We start from the raw sequence: 21,814 nt of genomic DNA, 5'->3' as shown, positions 1-21,814 counted from the left end.
GATATCTCTGAGACAATCAGTTTAAACCATCTGATCAACAATTAGTTATGAAAGTCTTGGGGAAAAGATTTGGATTCGATATATAGTACTGTTAATGTTGTGGATAGAGATGGTAATTTAAGTGCATGGGAGATGGTAGGGTCATAGAGAGAAAAGGGGGAAGAACAAGAAGAAGAAGAAGATGGAGAAGGAGAACAAGGAAGAGGAAGAGGAAATCAAAAGCAACGATGAAGATGACAATGATGATGAATACAACACGAAGGGGAAAAAGGTTCTTTATTACATTTTTTAACACATTGTCTGATACATACACACATACATACATACGTATAAATGTGTATGTGTTTAGACATATAGCCATTTGTAAATTCCATGGGACAAAGCAAAAGACTAATTAGGGTGTTCTGTAGCAATAGTTTATCTTTTATTTATAAATTTTCACCTATTCTTTCTTTGTCTTTGTATGCAAGTAGTTCTATTTCACTGTGGCCTTGAATAGTCTTTTAAAATCTTCCCCCTAGCAACAGCCATTGGAATATCTATAAAATTTATGGAATGTGCACCTTAGGAAAGAAGCAGGAGGTAGAATGTGAAGCAGGTCAGACTACCATCACCACCTTGGACAGAATCACTCCTTAGACAACCCATAGCTCAAGATTATTGGAGATATAAAATCTTCTAGCTCAGGACCCTGAGTCATTATGGGAAGCAATTAAGGAAAATTAAGCCTGGTAATTAATCCTATAGGTGCTAAAGCTACATCTAAAGAAGATGCAAAAAGAAAGTTTTTTAATCAAATATCTGATATCAACAAATGATTCAACATAAGAAAGTAATGATGTTCTTTAATAAAAGATAAGATATAAGATGAATTAATATCTGCTTTGCCTTTATACCCCCAAAACATGTGACCTTTTCATTTGACTTATAGCTGAAACTATTCATGTGTGTTGTTTCCTGTATTAGAATGAGATCTCCTAGAAAACATGTACTGCTTTACTTTTCTAATTATATCCCTAGCACATAGTGTAGTGTTCTGAGCATTGTAAAAGCTTAACATGCTTCACTCATTCATTCATTTTGCTGTTTATTATTCAAAAGTTGCAACTTATGGTACATATTTCATTAGAAATGTGGTACATGTTTCCCTTAAAAATACATAATTTATAACACAAAAAGAGAGTGAATCAAGTGCCTGTGGCACTGAATCTACCAATGACAGAAAAATAATTAAAGAGGGGATAACAGCTAAATCTGGTGTCATCTGTTCAAAGTCAGAAATTAAGTTAGCCCAATGTCAGTAGAACATAAACACATATCACACACTCACAACAAGTACTAAAACAAAATTAAACACTATCAAAATTGTTTTTATTCTCCAAAGACATTCACCCAAGAATTTCTGGCCTTTATATAATTTATTTAAGATTGCAAAGGACTTCATAGATGTTATCTCATTTGAGTCTTGCAGCAAACATGTAAAGTGTATACTAGTATTATCCCTATTTTAGAGAGGAGGAAAAGGCTGAAGAAATTTAAATGACTGGCTCATAGTTACATAGATAGAAAGGATATAAGGAATGATTTGCAATTAAATCTTCCTGACTCCAAATCTAGCATTCTATAATCAGTGCTACTTAGTTATCATACATACCACTCTAGCAGATATTTAATAATATATTTTAATTGATTATATTATATTTGTTTGGGGATTCAATAATTTTTTTAAATAATTTTCTATGCTACTTAATAGGCCATTTACTTCAAATGAGCAAACAAGGAAGGAACTATTTTGTTCTCCATTTTCCTTGGATTTCATTTTTTTCTAGCATTGTAAGATAAAATTTTCATACAAAATTACAAAATGTTGGTGGTTTGTATGTGACACAGATATATTTTAAATTTATGAAAAATTATCACCTGGAAGGATTTACATTGCGATTATGTAACACATTTTTTAGTTTAATTGTAATTTTTTTTTTCTTTAAAATACGTAACATGAATTATATTATGTGGCAGGTAGAAAGGTGGACTTGGAGTGAAGTTACCACTCCAGACACTTAAAAACTGCGTGACCTCAGACAAAAATCACATAACCATTCTGAAATTTCATTTACCCACTGTAAAACCACACATGAGCAGCTTTCCAGAGAATTGCTGCTGTGAACAACTTTCAAGGTTCTGATTAAATATTATAGTGAACACTCTATTTAGTAACAAATAAGAGCAAAACATTCATAGAAAATAAAGGCACAGCATTCACAACGTTAACCTTATCATAGAAAATCAAAATACAGCATTTACAATGAGATAATATCTCAAAAACTTATCACTAAAATGGCCACATAATTTTCAACAAAGTGGTCACATAGTTTTGAACAAAGTACAGTAATTTAGTCAATCAATCACTTAGTAACTCAATCATTCAGTCATAGAGTACAAAATGTCAAAGTGCTCCACCCATGGAGCACATTAAGTTACAAATCAGTCCCTACTCAGTCATCAGGCACTACCCTCAACCACAAGTAAATAATAATCTTTTCAATCAGTACACGGCATACAAGTAAAGTCTTCTTTCAGCTTGAATCAAGGCTGGCTCTCAGTTTCTATCTTCTTCCATGGTCCCAGCTCTGTCACCTCAGTTCAAAGACAGGCAGCTCTCAGTTCCTTGTCCATCTCCTTGTCCAGTTCTTCATCCTGTTCCCATGCCATATTGAAGCTCACACTGTCCAGTCCACCTGAAATCCTTCACAGTTCCTATTTCTGGGAAGACAAAGTTTAACAGAGCAACAATAATATTCATACACATTGCCAGCACCATCATCAATTCACTATCTGTGTGTGAAATGAACTCAGACCCACCAACAAGCTGTGAGAATTCAACACAAATTATCAACATAGAAATCAACACCCACCCACAAACAAAGTCTAAGAGGTCAGCACAAATCATCAGTAAAGTCCCAAGACCTCCAAAACATTTCTCCAGGATTTCTGCAAATATACAAGCAGAAAATCCTCTTTCAGAACTGCCATTAAGGTCCCAGTGCTTCTATACAAAATATCACAAACCAGCATCAACACAGAGCAGACAGAGTACTGGGATACCTCAAGTTTTCTCCTTCTTGACTCTGCCACCGAAAGAGTCCTCTTCTCAGTTCAGTTCTGCCTCAAGTCCTGGGGCTCTCATTATATATGGTCATTAGCTTCTCCCCAGGAATTCACAAGTTCTAGGGTTCATAAGTTGTGGGGTTCACATGATGTGTTTCTTAACAGACTTCATACAAAGCTCAATAGAAACTTGAACTGAAACAAGGTGTTAATTCAATAGCTGAAACAAGGTGTGAATTACTTCTGTGTTTGCTACATATTACACCCACATGTAAAATTAATGAATTAGACTCAATGACATATTGGGGGCATTAAATTCTAAAACTATGATCATATAATGCTTTTTCAAAAAAGAATTTTCATAGGCAAATCCCTGTTAAATTGGCTAACAAAAAATCAAGATTTCTAACATGATTGTATAATTTTAAAATATTAAAATGATTTTAATCATTCGAATCCACATAATTTTTGAAAAATGAGGAATTGCTTTTTGGAATACTGCCTTTAGCATTACTTCTATTAAAAGTCTATAAAAAGTCATATTTAATAAAGTTTTTTTTTGTCAGAATCAGTTCTGCTTTTTATAAAGGCTAAAAGTAAGGTCATATGCTTGGTAGTTTAAGAAAAAAATGCATTCATATTGCAAAATATATTTTCCATTTTCAGGGTAGATGCTGTAATGTCTATGGGTTTCTATGACATCTACTTCCCTCTTACAATTCACTCATTTCTTCAAAGGAAGAAGTACAATTTCAGTAGCAGCAATGACAATGGTTAGGCATTATTTAAGCACACAGAAATGAGAATAGCAAAACTCTGTACTGTCATTCTGCAACCATCCTAGAATTTTTTTAAAAGTCATTGAAGCTATGGAGTATGCAATTTCACTTTTATATTGATCCAAATTCCAAAACATGCCACTTTTTTCAATGACTCCTGATAATGAAAAGAATTTGTTGATAAGATCAGTACAGTCTCATCTTGAAAAGTAGTATGAAGAATAATTAATGTCAAAATATTTATATTCTGTTTCCCTCTTATTTTAAAATTCTTTTAAGAGTATTACCTTAAATAACTTATTGTTTTAAGAATGTATGATTTCTACCAAATTTTCACTTCCTCCACCAAAACAGATTTCGACTTAAAATTTAGAAGTCATTTGTTCACTGCTGTGCCTAAAAAAACACATCAGCCTTCAGTCAATTGAATATGAATCCCTCTAAGTGTAGGTAGGCTATTCCTTACATAATAGAGCTCACCTCTACCTCAACATGCAAAGCCTTTATACTTTTTGCAGTGTATACAACATCCATTTAACATGGTAGATGACCATGTCACTCAACCAGACATCTGAGTATTATTAAAGTGGAGTTTATCTTACAACAATGAAAACATATTCAAGTTTCCCAAAGCACCATACATGTTATCCCATTTGATCCTTATGACAACTCTGGGAAGTAGATATTATTAATTCAATTTTTAAATGGAGGAAACTGAGGCAAGAGGGCAAGTGACATTCCCAGAGTCATATACCTAAGAAGCATCTGGAACAGGATTTGAACTCAGAACTTTTTACTCCCAGATAGGACCCTGTCCACTGTGTCAAGGTGTCTTTCACAACAAGATAAAGTCCTTGTGTTCAATGATTTTATTATCTATTAAGAGAAGGCAGAAATATATCTTTAAAAAAAGGGGGGCTTTTCGGCTTAAGTGACTTGCCCAGAGTCATACAGCTAGCGTCTGAGGCCAGATTTGATCTCAGATCCTCCCTACTCCAGGGTCAGTTCTCTATTCACTGTGCCACCTTGCTGCCCCTATTTTTTTTTTGGCAGAGGGGGAAGGCAGGGCAATTGGGGTTAAGTAACTTGCCCAATGTCAAATGGCTAATGAGTGTTAAGTGTCTGAATCCAGATTTGAACTCAGGTCCTCCTGACTCCAAGTTTGGTATCTCTATTCGCTGCAACACCTAAGCACTCCCCTTAAAATATTTCTTTAAAAACAAAATGAAGGGGCAGATAGTTAACACAGTGAATAGAGCACCTATAATAGAGGACATGAGTTCAAATTCAGCCTCAGACACTTAACATAAAACTAGCCATGTGACCTTGGGCAAGTCATTTAACCCCAATTTCCCTACCTCCACTCCTCCAAAAAGAATAAAAAAAAAATGAAATGCACTAAGTACATAGGAGTGCTAGGGCAATTCAGACAAATGATTTTTTTTTCCTGTTTTATGATGTATCTATGTAAAAGTAATTATATGGATGTGAAAAAGATGTGTGTAATTTGAATAATATTTGCACTGATATTTTGCAAAACCTTTGGTTTAGAGAATCCTCAGATTTCAGAGAGACTTAACCCCCAACTGTAGGTTGAATAATTCAGTAGTAGATTTGTGGATAATGAGATGGATTCTTTATTTAAATGAGTATTTTAAAAGGCAAAGCAAAATGTTTAACAAATGAAATTGAAAAAACAATTTAACAAAATGAGATATAGAGTGATATAAAGTGATAAAGAGATTCATATTGTTCTAAAGGGTAGTTTAATTAGAACATACTAGTTATAGAGAAATAAAATAAACTAATATTTTCAAAATTATGTATAATGTGACTTGTTACTACTCACAGTTTCAAAGGTGGCATTTCCTACATTTGTAGGAATTACAAAATAAAATAATTTCACCAAGCAAAGAAAAGTGTCATATAATTATTTAAAATGTCAATCTGAAACAGCATTCTTCCTGTAATGTTTAGGTGAACCTGATTTCTTGGGGGCTATGCTGAGGATAATATGAACATGTTTCCCTCCAAAAGAATGAATGGAGCACAATTCTGCTGGGAGACTGAAACTGCTGTCTGATGACAGAATTGAGTAAACATAGTTTTACTAAAAATTGACTTACATTGTAAGTGAGGCCTTTAGTTATGGTAACTGAGAAAACATACATACAACAATTAAAAAAGAAAAACCTCAAATATTTGTGATCCCCTTTCATGACAATAGGAGCAGAACTGAAAAGCAGGCAGAAGATGCTAATAACCACAGGGTTTTTGGAATGCTCGTATATATTAGTTTAATTGTAGAGGGCCCTAAATGCTACCACTTTGACCAATGACCAGTGAACTGATATATTGCTAAAATGACTGTAGCACATTTTGTTATTCTCAGCATAAACTGAATAAGTAGAAGAACTAAAAGCTAATTGGAAGGATTATTCACAAACTTTCTTTAAAGCAGAAAAGTTAGAGGATCTGGTTTCATTGCCTATCAAAAGACTACCAGAAGTATAATTTATTTCCATATTTCCTCAGGTTGTCTTGGAGTACTCATGGTGAACAAAAGCTAAAAAATGTTTAGCTAATGTAGTTAGAACAGAGAGGAAAGAAAGAAAAAAAGAAAGGAAGAAAGAAAGAATGGAAGGAAGGAACGAAGGAAGGAAAAAAGGAAGGAAGGAAGGAAGGAATAAAGGAAAAAAGGAATGAAGGAACGAAGAAGGAAGATAGATGCATACATACATTCCTGCAGACATACAGGCATAAATAATAATAATAAAACAAGTCATAGAGTGCTTTAATGTTTGCAAAGCAATTTGCATCTATTATTTTATCTGATCCTCACTATCACCCTGCAAATGGCATTTTATATCCATTTTCCTAATTAGGGAAAGGAGAGTTAGAACTTGAGCTAAAATACATGTCCAAATTATTTTTCAAGCATAAATTTTCAGAATAAGACAATGGGGTCTTTGGCTTTTCTGTTGACTATTCAGTGTTGTTTCCATACTGTTGATTATTTTTTTCTAGTTGTACATCTGCTTTTACTTATGTATGTATGCATGTTGGTATAAAGTATACACACACACACATACTCACATATATATTTACATACACACATGCACAAACATACCCATTCAACTTGGCAGTAGGGAAATTATAAGAAACTACTAAAGTAAATTAAATTTTTAATAGTATTAATTAAACAGGTATGGCTTAACTAAGAAAGTTCTTTAATAGAGAACCAGGATAATTTTCAAGTAAATAGTAAGGTTTTAATATATCTATGTTGATTGATTGATTGCTTCAAATCCATGTTTCAAAACCGCAACAGATTTGGGTACTTCTTTTGAAGGTGATTACAGTCCATCCACACTTCCTTATTCAATGGAACACTTGTCTTTGTCTATAAAACTTATGCAGGAGATTATCCTAATGTGCTTGGGACTATCCTTTTGTAATGGTTATGGGATCTGAAGATCTTCTATGTCTCTTGAAGTTCCTGATGCAGCAGGAAGGGGTGGGGCAAGAGGAAGTAGAAGCCAAGCTAGAGCGAGTGCAGTGACTGGGAGCATGCAGCAGCAGCAGCGGCGGCAGCGGCAGTGGCAGCGGAGATGGCAGTGGCACAGACTCCTTTTTTTGAGCCAGCCAGAATTTCTGCTAAGGACTCCTGCTGAGGACTGCCAGGGAGGGGAATTGCAAGGGGCCAGAGCTGCTGGGAGAAAGCTGGGTTGATGTTGAGCAGTTGCCGTGAGTGAGGAGAGGATTATCTTTGCCTGAGGTAGCCTTCTCTGTTTTGAAGGCTTGAGATTGCGGGTGTTTACTACATTAACTGTGTGTGCCAACTTCATAACTACTGTGATGTCTTTGCCTTTCTGGTTTTGAGACTCTGTTTTCTGGTATTTGAATAAATGTTCTACGTTTGCTCCCCATGTACAGAGCCTGATATATTTTGTGATGAATAAGCATATAAGCATACTTATAGTTACCATAGGCATTGTGAATATTGCATTGTTGATACACCTCTAGACATATTATACCTGCACATATATACAAGGAGACACATACCTGAATAGTCACATACTTGCTTTTTTATGTATGAATTCATACATTGATAAGAAAATTGGAACAAATGCAGAAAAACTAATAGCTCTTGGAATGTGTGCTGTCATCCTCCGAAAGACACTTTTCTGTAATAAGGCCCCACTGTTTTTGTCCAAAGGCTTCTTGTAGGTGCTGATGTTTTCTGTCATCAGCCCACTATTTCCCTGCAGCTAGCTGTGCTTTTCTTTCTCATCTTTGCCCATTTCAGTGAGAAGATGGAAAAGATCTTGAATTTTACCCAATGTCATTTTCCTCGTCCAAGACATCATCTGCTGTTCCTAGAATCCTGATGTGTTGGATTCGATGTACTTATTTTTCTAGTGATGTCCCTTTGTTGCGTCTTTAGCTATTTATCCTTTTCCTGGTTACCTAGTAACTATTCTCACAGAGAAGGTTCATATACAATTAAGCATTAAAAGATGGTCCTTATATTTCTGCATTCTTGTAAAGAAGTAAATCATATTTTAACTTGTTCTGTCTAATATTTCCTCTTTGATTAATAGAATAAACCATGTTAGTTCTCTAAGAAAACTACAATCCATTTTCAATTCATTAATGAGGTAAATTTTCATTTCTATTGTAGTTATTAATATAGTAACTATTTAGTTGTGCCCCACTATACCTCCCATGCCTTCAATAGACAAGATGCAAAATATCTGTTTATTAATTAATAGGTAGCAGGGACAATTAAGTCCAAGAATCATAATTCTAAAGCTAAAATAAAGTGTCATAGAAACCTAAATTAGAAGATAAGGACATTGTAAAAAAGAAAGTTTAGATAATTATTCTATTGTCATACAACCAGTTAGTATCAAACGCAAAAAGAGGCCCCCTGTCTCCTGACCCTTTACATGATGTTTGTACTCTACCGAGAATCGATTACATTGAAAGTTGCAGTTTTCTCTTCTCTTTAAAACTTCCAAGTATTGCAATGCTATTTTTCAAATACTTTTTCTTTCATATTCTGCCCTGCACATTGTTATAATACATATACACACAGATAAAGACAGTGCCCCTTTAATTATAGAAGCAGGGTTGGATAACCTAGAGAAAGGAAAAATGGCCCACACAGAAGAAAAGTTTCAGAGTGGTCCAACTCGTAACATATGTATTCTATCTTCTGCTTTAAGGTCATATTTTATAAATAAAGTTCTAGATTTTATTAAAAAACTAGATGTGAGTAAATGTCATAAGAATTATATTGCTTCTGACAGAAAACCTACACACTAGTCTCCTTAAAATAGTTAAAATAAGATTAAGGATTCCAATGGGTGGGTGGTGGCAAATCTCTAGAGAAAGGTAAACTGTAGAAAGAAGCAACACTCCAGGATTTGCATTGTGCATATTTGCATGTGAAAATGACAGATGTCTTCCTGAGAATTGCCTGTCTTCTATAATTCAAAACAAAATGAAAAATGCCCTTTTTTCCCCTCCCCAAAGCAGTACCAATATGATTTTTCATCAACTGTGTCATATGTGTATATGCGTATGGCCAGTGGTGACATTTGTAGTGGGGCAAATGGGAATAGGAACTCAGTAAGAAAAGCTTTTTAGTTTTGTTGTTTAGAATGTGTGTGCATCTGATCTGTCATTCCACAGACTGTTCAAGTTTCTCTTTTCTTGACAGGCTTTTGAGGCTTTGGGAGGTTTCTTGTCTTAGGGCAATAACTCTCGATTATTTTCAGGAAATGTGCCTTTGGGTAGAAAGGCATCAATGTCTAGGGAATAGAATACTGAACTAGGAAAGGAGTGGAAATAACACTGGTGTGGGAATCAGGAAACTTGGGTTCTAATTAGTAATTACGTACTACATCGAGCAAGTCATTTAATCCCCTGGGGTTTATTCTCCTCTACTAATAGATAAAAGATAGTTACACTAAAATTCCATTAATCTCTATGATTACATAAGGTTACAGCAAGCAGCAGATTAATCTTGGACAAACCTTTGATTCTAATATTAAAACTTTCCTTCTCAGGGCAAAAGATTATAGAATCATGGATTTATTTTGGAAAATGATTTTAAAAGAATTCTAGTTTAACCTCCTAATTTAAAGAAGAGGAAACTAAGGACTTGAGAGGTCTTCACTTGCCTAAGATCACAAAGGTATTATGTGAGAGGGAAGTCTCCAGGAAGAAACAATTGCAAAGGAAGAATAGCAAGCTATTAATTCTGTGAAAGAATTTTCTAAATTGCCAATACTTAAAGAAATACAAATTCAAATAATTTAAGACAACTTACACCCAGAAAAATGGAAAATATTACAAAACATGGGATAGTAATGAATATTTCTTATTACTGCATTAATATATATATGGTATATCCTAATAGTTTAGATTTTTTATTTAGTTTTCTTTTGTTTTTGAAAGGGAAGGGTGATGGAACTGTATGTTATTGTCCTAAGGTGAATTTCAGAAGAAATGGAGTAAAATCTATCTCCCTAATATCATCAAGAACAACAGTCTCAGTAGGCTTCTCTCAGCTATGTAAGGAGGGAAAGTGTTAAATGTGAAAGAATCGGGTATTGGGGGGGGGTGCTTGAGTTAACCTTAAATTGTGAAAGAATCGGGTATTGGTGGGTGCTTGAGTTAACCTTATATTAGGAGGAGATACTTATATAAGCAGAAGAGACACATTGTTCTCTGGGAAAGCAAGTACCAAGGTGGAAAACATTGGGAACAACTTATCTCAAATCCTGGAAATGTTCTAGTCACCTCCTGCCTTGTACCAAGGAACATAGGACAATGCTTGTTATAAAATATTATTTTATATGAACATCTGGGATGTCACATGTTTCTCACCACCAAAAGGTGATTGAAAATATTCCAGAAAAAGTAAAATCACTTTGAAATGTCTAATCAAGAAATTCCTGAAACATTAACTACACTCCTCTATTAATATCAGTTATTTTTTTAAAGGTACTGAGGGTGGCCAAGCAACACAGCAAGTAAGAGCACCAGCCCCGGATTTGGGATGACCTGGGAATGAATCCGGGGTCAGAAACTTAGCACCCACCCAGAAACACCTGTCCGTGTAACTTTGAGCAAGTTACTTAACCCCAATTGCTTTTAAAAAATAAAGGTACTGACAAAACTTGTTTACAGGGAAATATTGTTTACTTCTTTTAGTCAATAACAGAGGCATTTTTAAGATGTCTATACATACTGAAAATACCCAGAAAGTATGACCAGAGATATGCCGTCACTTTTAAGGATAAGGAAGAAAATTGTTGAATTTATTTTTCTTCATAAGAAGGAAAATCAACATTTTCACAAAAATAAATGGATCAGTTCCAGGACGTGGACCCCAGCTGCCCCATGGTGTTCTCTCTGAAAGAAGACACAGGGAGGATCAAAGACTGCTGGGATAGCCCTGAAACACCTGCGCTTTCAACTTGTAGCAATGCTGATGTTTTCCGTAGAATAAATGCCATGTTGGACAACTCTGTGGATTTCAGTCGAGTCTGCACAACACCTATCACAAAAGGAAAGCATGATCATTTGTCAGACTTCCCAGACTCTGAAGGAACAGTTACAAGCAGGATACTTTTCCCCACCTCTGTGCAAGAATCTTCGCAGGGCCTCCCGAATGCAAATGACCTGTGCCTTGGCCTGCAGTCCCTCAGCATGACAGGGTGGGACAGACCATGGAGTACCCAGGACTCTGATGCTGCAGCACAGAGCAGCCCACAATCGGTACTGAGCATGCTCAATAACCCACTTGGAAATGTACTGGGAAAACCTCCTCTGGGCTTCTTGCCCTTGGACCCTACTAACTCTGACTTGGTGGAAAAGTTTCCAAAACCATCTCTGTGAGGATCTCACTTGGATCCCCATCCTGTCCTGGATTATCGTTCCAGCAGCCCCTCTGATTCAGATACAAGTGGGTTCAGCTCTGGATCAGACCATCTCTTGGATTTAATTTCCAGCCTTAGCATCACCCCTCCTCTGCCATTTCTGCCCCTTGGGGCTGGTCCCAGAGACCCTTTAAAGATGGGAGTTGGGTCCTGGCTGAACCAAGACCAGGCTGCTCTAGCTGCAGTGATTCCTTCTCCTACCAGTGCATCAAAGAGATGGCCTGGAGCATCTGTGTGGCCTTCTTGGAACTTGTTAGAAGCTCCGGAGGATCCTTTTAGTATTGAGAGGGAGGTCAGACTCCATAGACAAGCTGCAGCTGTGAATGACGCCACATGCTCCTGGAGTGGTCAGCTTCCTCCTCGAAATTAGAAGAACCCTATCTATTCCTGTAAGGTGTTTCTAGGAGGAGTTCCTTGGGACATAAGAGAAGCTGGCTTGATTAACACCTTCCGTGTTTTTGGCTCTTTGAGTGCTAATGGCCTGGTAAGGATGGCAAACACCCCAATGCCCTCCCAAAGGGTATGTGTATCTGGTGTTTGAACTGGAGAAATCTGTATGGGCCCTGGTCCAAGCTTGTTCCCAACATCCACTAAGTCCAGATGGCCTGAGCGAGTACTACTTCAAGATGTCCAGCCTCAGGATGCATTGTAAGGAGGTGCAGGTTATCCCCTGGGTCTTGGCTGATAGCAACTTTGTTCAGAGCCCACCACAGAGACTGGATCCCAGCAGAACTGTCTTTGTTTGGGGCGTTGCATGGGATGCTCAACGCAGAGGCCTTGGCTGCAATTGTAAATGATCTGTTTGGAGGAGTAGTGTATGTCCCGATAAGCACAAGTATCCTATTGGGTCAGGCAGAGTGACTTTTAACAATCAACGCAGTTATCTGAAGGCTCCCAGGGCTGCTTTTGTGGAGATCAAAACTACCAAGTTCACAAAGAAGGTTCAGATTGACCCCTTCCTAGAAGACTCTCTGTGTCACATCTGCAGTGCTCAGCCAGGTCCGTTCTTCCGTCGAGATCAGGTCTGCTTCAAGTACTTTTGCCGAAGCTGCTGGCACTGGCGACATAGCACCGAGGGCCTTTGTCATCATCGTCTGCTGATGCATAACCAGAAGAGACGAGAGTCCAGCTAGAGGGGTGGTGGGTGTTCATCTGCCCCTGGTGAAGCTGGTTTAACCTGAGTGGTGAGAGCTGGAGTGTTGCTATCCCCCTCAGGCCCAGGCTGGGAGCACACTTCCAAAGGACATGAGGAAAATCTTATATTCCCCTTTGCACTTGCTGATCTGTCTTTGTTTCTGCACTAAAGCACAGTGAGTTTTGTTGGGTTTTGTTTTCAGGGGGTGTTATAAGGGGACACCCTCAGTCACCCCCCAAATGACTCTGCAGTTTTCCCAGACTTTAGTTCCTCAGTTTGCTGATGACAAGCAAAACAGGACCACGTGTTGAGAAGGTGTTCATGCAGATGCCTTCGTCTAGGTTTTTTATTTATTAAAAACACTTTTTTACATTACTCCCAATACTGATGGTTATGAAGCAGGTCTCAGTGGCTCCATGTTTGCAGTTGCCATACAGTGCCTTTCCATTTATTTAACCCCTACCGGAACGGCTTAAGCTGAGTGTTCAGCTGGTGTTTTTTACTGTAACAACAAGGAGACTTTGTTCTTCATTTAAACCAAAATCATATTTCATATTTTACGCTCAGGGTTTTTTTTAACGGTTCCTTTTTTACACTTTTTAAAACAGTTTTTAAGTAGTTTGAAAAAAGAGATTTTTTTTCTTTCCTGGAAGCTTTTAACATTAATGCAAATTTGTCTCTGGGGACTGCGGCTTAGGGTTTCTCACAGTTGTGGAGAGAGACGTTTGCAACCAGTAAAAAAGAGATTTTCAAATTTAAAACTGGACTGGATAAACAATGGTGGAGCTGCTGTACATAGTTTTAAACCGTTTCTTGCACTTTCTTAAGTTTCACTTAAGTGGCTGGGTGATAGAGGTTTTTAATTACAAAGTCACAAGACTTATTTTTTTCTTTTCTGTAACTGAGCTAAAAAGGGCTGCTTTTTGATGGGAGCAGATGAAGGTTCACAGGAGCCCTTTTACTTAGAGGGGACAAGTAACTTTCCCTTTTTTCTTTATTTTCCGTTTTAAAAAAATGTATGAAGCAACAAGTTGGCTGATGCTGCTGGGATTTGAAAACTTGTATTTTTTCTTTTAATAAGAAAATAGAACTTTCCGTTCTATGGGAAGCTGTGTGCCAAAGAACCAGTGTCATAATCCTCCCTCCTTTCCACCTTCTTATTAAAAGAAAAAATCCCCCCCCGCAGCCGATGTTGCGTTGTTGTGTATCCCAGCTGCGCTGTGTGGGTTTTTGTGAATCTGTGTGTGAAATCCCTAACTCATTGTAGTGTATGCAGGCAAGACTGCAATCTCCTGCAGATGTGTGCAGTAAGCTGCGGTGTAGTTTTTTTGGCACATAATAAACATGTTGTGGCAAAAAAACTAAAAAAAAAGATCAAAAAAATAGAGTTAAATACAGTCTGTTTTATGAAACATTATAAGAATATTGTCTATTTTATCTAAAGTTCATACTTTTGGAAGTTTTTTTTTCTATTTTAAAAACAATAAATAAGACAGTTTAAAAATATAAATACCTCTCATAGAAAGTTTTCATGCTTTAGATACTATTTATCCTTTATATCAAGATTTCTACATTATTTACATTAAAATTTTCTGGATAACACTGAACCTTCACACTTGTAAATATATAAAGAACAAATCTTTCAATTGTGTAAGTTTGAATTTATCCATAAGATTATTTTAATTGCTGCAGTTGAAGAAATTCAATTAAGATATAATAGTAAATTGCAAAATTACCAGTGAACATTTTTGTGGTTGAAATGTTCTTATAATAGATAAGAATAATAGTATATTATTTTATTAAGGATCAGATTCGTCTTCAATAATCTCTTTAGATTGTCTAGAATCTTTTTAGAAAATATTGATTATGTTGTATAATGTCAGAATATTTTTTTCACTTTCTTGCTTCAAGATTTCTAAACACATTCTGTTTTTAAGAGACAGTAGTTCCATGCTGTGCTTATGAATCTCCAGATCCACTGTCCTCATCTTCATTTACCCATATCCCATAATTTCATGTTAATAGCAAGAACATGAGTGATTTTTGAAACAATATAGATTTCACTAAAATTGTGTACTTTTATGAGACTTCATAAAATGATGTCCATTTATCAAACTATGTGAGGAAAATATACTGCATATATTCCTTTCCATGCCATACACAGAAAAATGCTCTGCTCTAAATCTCTTTAGAGAGCTCTTTTTCCTTCTCTCATGCATGCATTGTCTGTGGCAATTAGGTCAATGTTGCTTTTTTTTACAATAATTTTTGGTATAAAATCAGTATTCTAATTGCCAAGAAATCTAGTTCAAATTAAAAAATTCAGTGAAACTTTTTTCTTTGGTGGGGATACAACTGGTTTCCATGTGAAAACAGGAATCTTAAAATATTTAATTCAATCTAAAATAGTCCCATCTCATCCTAACCTAATATAGCTTGTCAAAATTATTTTTAAAATATCTTTTGATGTAATACATGTTGAGTAAATGTTCTCCACAAAAATAAAAATCAGTTTTCTAATTAAGCTAGTGAAATCTTTAAGCTTCATGATGAGAGCTACTATACAAATGGAGAACTAGGCTGGCAAAACCCTCTAAAAGGTGCTGTCAGCATTTCTCCAATGAGAAAATACTCTAGAAATTTAATTAAGTAGTCTTCCACAGACATTGGCTCCTGCACAGTCTTTCATCTTTTTATATCATTCTATCATGGATTGTATAAAGGTATAAAGGACTGATCAGGTAAAAAATCTGCCTGAACTCCTCACAGTGTATATGATGCTAGACAAATTCCTGCTCTATAATTGGTACAGATATTTACCAAATAAGATTGTATTCTCAGGAATAGTATAACATGATGATTATCCTTATGCTGGTAGCCTTCAGGAGAAATTCTCTGGAGTTAAAAGATTTTAAAATTGCATTAAAATGCATGTTCAAAAAGAGGGAACTACATGAAACTAAGTAGTCTAATAAGTATTTATTATTTAGAATTATGAAACTGTGGTACTTATCAGAGTTACCTCAGGGTCCAAGTACAAGTTTGAAATCATTTGAAAACATCAAACACTCCAATTAGTTAGCAGCAAATTGTAGAAAAAACACTTCCAACAAATACTAAACAACAGATCTCAGAGAACAATTGCAGAGAAACATGGTCTAGTGATGAGTCTTGGAGATCAGGAGTCTTAAGTTAAGCTATACAAGACAAGAGTCTACAAATAAACATAGTCAAATAAAAGGCAAAGAATGATTATAATAATCAATATCCAACTTCCTCAAGCTACATAAGAATCATTGTTATTAAATTGGTAGTCAGTAGTTATCTGGTGCCTGCTAATTCCACCCTTGATACTAGCCACTGTATTGAATAGAAAGAAATATATGAGATACTTCCTGCTCTTGTGGAAACTATGTCATTGGGGAGATGGAATATTTATGCAAGAAAACATATCCAATACAAGATGTCACAATAGTATTAAACAACAAGTACAGAGATATTGCAAGATGAATATTATGTGGCATAGTAGAGATAGTTCTAGACTTGGATTCAGGAAGTCCTGGGATTAAACTCTTCTTCTGATAATTACTAGTTGTATAACCCTAAATAAATCATCCTACCTCTCAGAGTTATGGTTCCCTGAACTTTACAATGGAGATACCCATAATTGTAAGACCTATCTCATAGGGTTGTTGTAAAACCCAAATACTTGTACCATGGTAAAAAAAAAAGGAAATCTCTGGGTCCTAGAGTTTTGTGAAGTTATATATTCTATTAATCATTGAAGTCCATCAAATTTCTGTGGCAGTGTTATTTCTTTCAGGTTTCTGTATCTATATTTTGACATTATTAACAAGATGGGATTTTGCCCAGAGCAGTGATTTCTTTTTTTTTTTTCTTTTCAGGGGACCTGTATTTTTTGGCATAGGGAATTCCTAGAAAGGAATAACAGTGACCAAAGCAAGTTGGCACCTTCAGTGAAATGCATAGTCCTTTGGAGTTGCCTAGGGGAACTGAGAGAAAGTAGATTACTTGTCCCGGATCACCCAGCCAATATGAGTCAGAGGTGGTCCCTGAAACTATGCCTTTCTGACTGTAAGCCTAGCTCACTTTGTGCAACACCAGCCTGCTTCCACAGGTCAATTCACAATAAATAATAAAAGAATTATCTCAAGAAGGAAACCTATTAATGTTCAGCACAACTCATCTTAAGACTGTGATAGAGTACCTGCATTTGCATAAATCCAGAAAATGAATTTTATTTTGCTATTAACTATGTACAGGTATAAATTCTTGGACTTCCATGTTGTCTATGAAGAATTTAATTTTAAGAAATTTAAGTGTAGATTGACACTGAATATTTATTGGAACTGGTTCTAAAAGAGCCACTGGAATCATTTTCACTTCTAGCCATTTTACTTTAATTGAACATATTTGATATGACTCTGTTAGCTACATCTGTATCAAGGTAGCTTCAAAATATCCTTGTGTTCTTGGCAAGTAAGAAGAAGCACATTAACTAATAAAAGAGCCGGTCATTTGTTATATGAGAGGCTATGTGTAACATTTGTTAGAAGTTTTATTGACAGCAGAAATTTGAGATTAGTTGAGCTCGGTATGTGCCTTGGGGTGAATTCCAAAAATTTTAGTTAATAATTAATAATAATTAAACCATAATCTTTTCAAGTATGTGTTTTAAGAATACACAACAATTGCCTAATTTGCTGAACAAATACCATTTATGGTGATTGAATAAAAAGACAGTATAACATATCCATCTTTCCCTTTATTGAATTCAGCTATGCAGGTATGAAGTGAAGTTATCTAAATAAATAGAAAGGAAGATTTATATTTAGATTAGCTCTGAGAAAGTCCCATTGAAACACAGGCTATATGGTTAACACAACTGTTTCATAGCATTATGCTCAACATATATTCATTTATGAAGAGGATGTTTAAAAATATTGTTCATTATTATGGTGTAATGCCAAGCAAAGGCAGCTTCCCAAGGTTCAAATTACAAGCATAGCTACTCTCTATTTTATTCGGTGAAAAATTAATAACAGAGAAAATCAAAATATAGCATAATTCAAAATACAGCATTCACCAAGCATAATTCAATAATATCCAATACTACTCCACCCCTGGACATTACATTCATTTAATCAATCACAAAAGTCCCTCTTCCCAAATGGACATTACTTTCCAATCATTAACAAAGCACATTCATTCACAGAGCACAAAAGAGTCAAAAGTTTCCCATCCCTGGGTCACAACTGAAAAGGCCATCTACCCCACATTTACAACAAGCTCAAGCACAGCATTTAATACCGAAAGATAGGTTTTTTTCTTCATCTTGACCTGAGGCAAGTTCTCAGCAATCTTTGTTCCTAGGGAGACAAAGCTTAGCAAGGCCACAAGATATATTGCCAGTGTCCTCTTTAATTCATCCTCTGTCTGTAGAACAGTCCTAGAACCCCTAAAAACATTAGCAAAACCCTTTTCCAGGATGTCTGTAAACAAACAACAAGAAAATCCTTCTTCAGGGCTTCTGAACCAACAGCAAGGTTCCAGAACCTCTGCAAGAATAGCATTGGCCTTCAGCAGTGGGCACAATTCACTCTTTGTCTGCAGAACAGTCTCAGGACCCATGAACCAACAGCAAGGTGCCAGGACCTCTGCAACAACAGGACTGTCCTTCACCAGTGGATGAATCTGGCAAAACAACATGAGATCAGACAAAGTACCAGCATAACAGCCATGTCTCCTCAGTCCTTGGCAGCTCTGGGTGGTAGCTCTCAAAAGTCCTGGGCAGTTTGAACTGGCCCTCAGCAATCCTCTCCATCTCCCTACCTCCATGATGCTGCTTCCAAAAAATTCTTCTGCTTCTCTCTCTGCTTGTGCCTGTCTAAATTCATATCACCAGCTGCTCCCAGTTCAGCCCTCTCTTTTCATGTCAACAAGTCCATCCCACAAGTGGGACTCAAATGCTCTGGGTTTTAATACAATCAATCCGAAAACCAAGCCAATACAAGGGGATCTTTAAATTCCATTACTATTAGATATGGTCAGGTAAACTATAAAACAATAGCCAAACATTTTGGTCACATACTCTTGTCTGTACATTATTAAGACACACTATGTATGTATATACATTTATAATTAAGATGCATGTATTATCATGCTAATAATCATGGATTTTATAAAATTTCTAAAAATAGAGAATTTTAGGATAATGAGCTAAAGATAGTTGATACTAAAATCAATATTAGTGAGTCACTGGACTATGAATAGGTAATTAGATATGCAATGACCTGGGCTTTAGTAAAAAAAAAAAATAACTCAAGAAACTATGAGAAGAATTAATTGGAGAGGGAAAGGGCTTCAGGTAAAAGGAATATAATTCTAGGCTATTTCAACAGAAGGGAAAGTTGATAAAGTCCTTAACTTGTACTGTAGTAGTGTGAGTAAAGAAAAAGGAGTGAAATTTGGAAAATGTGCAGGCAGAACCAACAAGATTTGGCAATTGATGTCCAGGGTAGGAAGACTGAGAATTCTGTGATGACTTTTAGGTTTTGAGAACGTAAGAGTTTGAAAAGAAGATATTGCTAAAGAATTAGGGAATTTTAAAAGATAGGTGGATTGGACCAAAACTGCCTATGCCTATTTACTGTGTTTCTCAGGCTGAATGCAAAGTAGGATGCTAGGCTCTATCCATATGTCACTGCCTCCTGTACTGTAGCTGCACTCCCAAAGTACCTTCTGTAGACAAAGAGGTCCACAACAGGAGATGGTTGAGGAATTTTCCAAATAGTCCTAACACAATGGTTACTATGAATGCCTGGAAGTCCATAGGTGCTAATGACCATATCTTTTTTCCAATTAAATTGTTTTTTTTTAATTTGCTTTTAATTTATAACATTAATTTTTACAGTCCCTTGAGTTTAAATTTTTATCCCTTTCCCTTTCCTCCTCCCCCCCCCCATCATGGAAGCATGCACTCAAATATAGGATCTACAAATATCTTCACATTAATCATTAGTGAGGTGGTAAAGAAGGATTATAACTGATGTAATGATCAGTGAAGAAGAGGAAACAAAACAAAACAAGAAAAAGAAAAACAACAAGTAGTTTGTTTTAGTCTTCATTCAGACTCCAAATCTCTTTCTCTGGATGTGGACATCTCTTTTGATCATGAGTCATTTGTGGTTGTCTTATAACCTTACATTGCTGAGAGAAGCCCATGCTATTGAAATTAGCTAATGACCATATCTAAAGGGGGAGGAAGAGAGCCTATATAGTAAATGTTATAAGGTAATCTTGGTGAATAAAGTTAGAAATAATGTGTAGAAAACAAGCTCCACACATTGGAATAAACCTGAGATATGACCCCTCTCCCCACCATCTGATTGCTGAAGCATATACTTATTAGGTTGAGTCTACCTTTTCCCCAAGATCACAGGCCACATGGAATTCTGGTTCATACTTCTAAGACAACTGGGGTTTAGATATTTCTAAATTGCAAGGAATGCTTTGCATTTTATGTACTTTGAAGGCATTAAAGACCAATAAATTGTTCTTTTAATGGATATGTTTAATTCGATAAAATATGAGTACAGAAGGAACTATGATTATTGAAATGTCCTTAACTTTAGCAGTCCAGTTAACTTCACTCATGGGAGCTCCATTCAAGCAGTAAGTCAGTGAATAAATAGTTATTAAGTACCTACTATGTGCCAAGCACTATGTAAAACACTAGAGATATAAAGAAAGTTGAAAGACTGTCCCTGCCAATGAGGAACTGACAAACACAATTGACTAAGACTGAACTAAAGCTGCCTGGGGCTGACCAGAGTTCCTCAGTCCCAGCCTCTGATTATTTTGCAAATCACCCAAACTCTATTCCCAAGCTTTCTTTAAGGTCTTTTGCTCCTTATGCAGAACAATTTATCTGGTGAAGCTTTGAGATGCCTAACCCCTCCCACCTGCAGCCTAATCATTCTCTCTGCTCTAGTACCCTATATAAATACTGTTCCCCTCTCCTTGGGTACTACAACATTTACTGTGTGGCACCCTGAACTGCAATTCACTTGCCCTAAAGACCTCCTTTTTGTGATATTGAATATTTTCCTTAAAATTCAAATAGACAATACTTAGTAAGAGAAAGTTGTTAAGTTGACACACACACACACAATAAACTACAAAAAGAGTAGGGGAGAAGAAAGGTACCTGGTAGGAAGGAGGTTATGATGGAAAAGTCCACAGGAGTGTGACAGAATGGGAAATGACGATGTGCCTGATCTTAATGCCTTAAATAAAGGTTCTGGAAGGAGTTCTCCAACTTTTGATCAGACCAAGGAGCCCTAAAGGATAGAGGGTACTGATGATATAAATATATTGCATGAGGGACATAAATATATAGAATAACTCAGGATCACCTAGGTAGCAAATATGAGCAGTCAAGTCATCCTGACTAAAAACCATGCAGTACCAGGCACATATTAAGACATTTCAATAAATACTTGTTTATGCTGAACTCAGCTATATCAGCTGTACCAATTATATACTCTATATACCAGACCAGAATGACTCTATTTTTATTTTATTCAAAGGGACAATAAGTATATATGCATGTGTGTATTATGCACATATACACATTCCTGCTCCTATTCTTTTTTTTTTAATCAAAAATATTTTTTTTTCTTTTCACTCTACAATTATGTGGGTGGGAAAAAAACAACTTAAAAAAATAATATCTATTAATGTTAAAGTTACTCAAAATGGTTTCCAATTTTGGACAAAGGAATTTTTATGTTATAATTAGTGACTAGTGGATA

At 36.0% G+C, this 21,814-nt stretch overlaps 1 pseudogene; it reads left to right on the top strand.

Moving 5' to 3' along the window:
- The first annotated feature begins 11,303 nt into the window (after positions 1-11,303).
- LOC138174742 (cytoplasmic polyadenylation element-binding protein 1-like) lies at positions 11,304-12,975 on the top strand (annotated as a pseudogene).
- The last annotated feature ends 8,839 nt before the right edge of the window (positions 12,976-21,814 follow it).

The sequence above is a fragment of the Petaurus breviceps genome, unplaced genomic scaffold (genome assembly GCF_028583685.1).
Source record: "Petaurus breviceps papuanus isolate PSGF00001 unplaced genomic scaffold, PetGlider_PUasm1.0 76, whole genome shotgun sequence".
Classification (NCBI taxonomy): domain Eukaryota; kingdom Metazoa; phylum Chordata; class Mammalia; order Diprotodontia; family Petauridae; genus Petaurus; species Petaurus breviceps.
The sequence above is the reverse complement of the archived record's forward strand: the minus strand, read 5'-3'. Positions and strand labels throughout refer to the sequence as shown.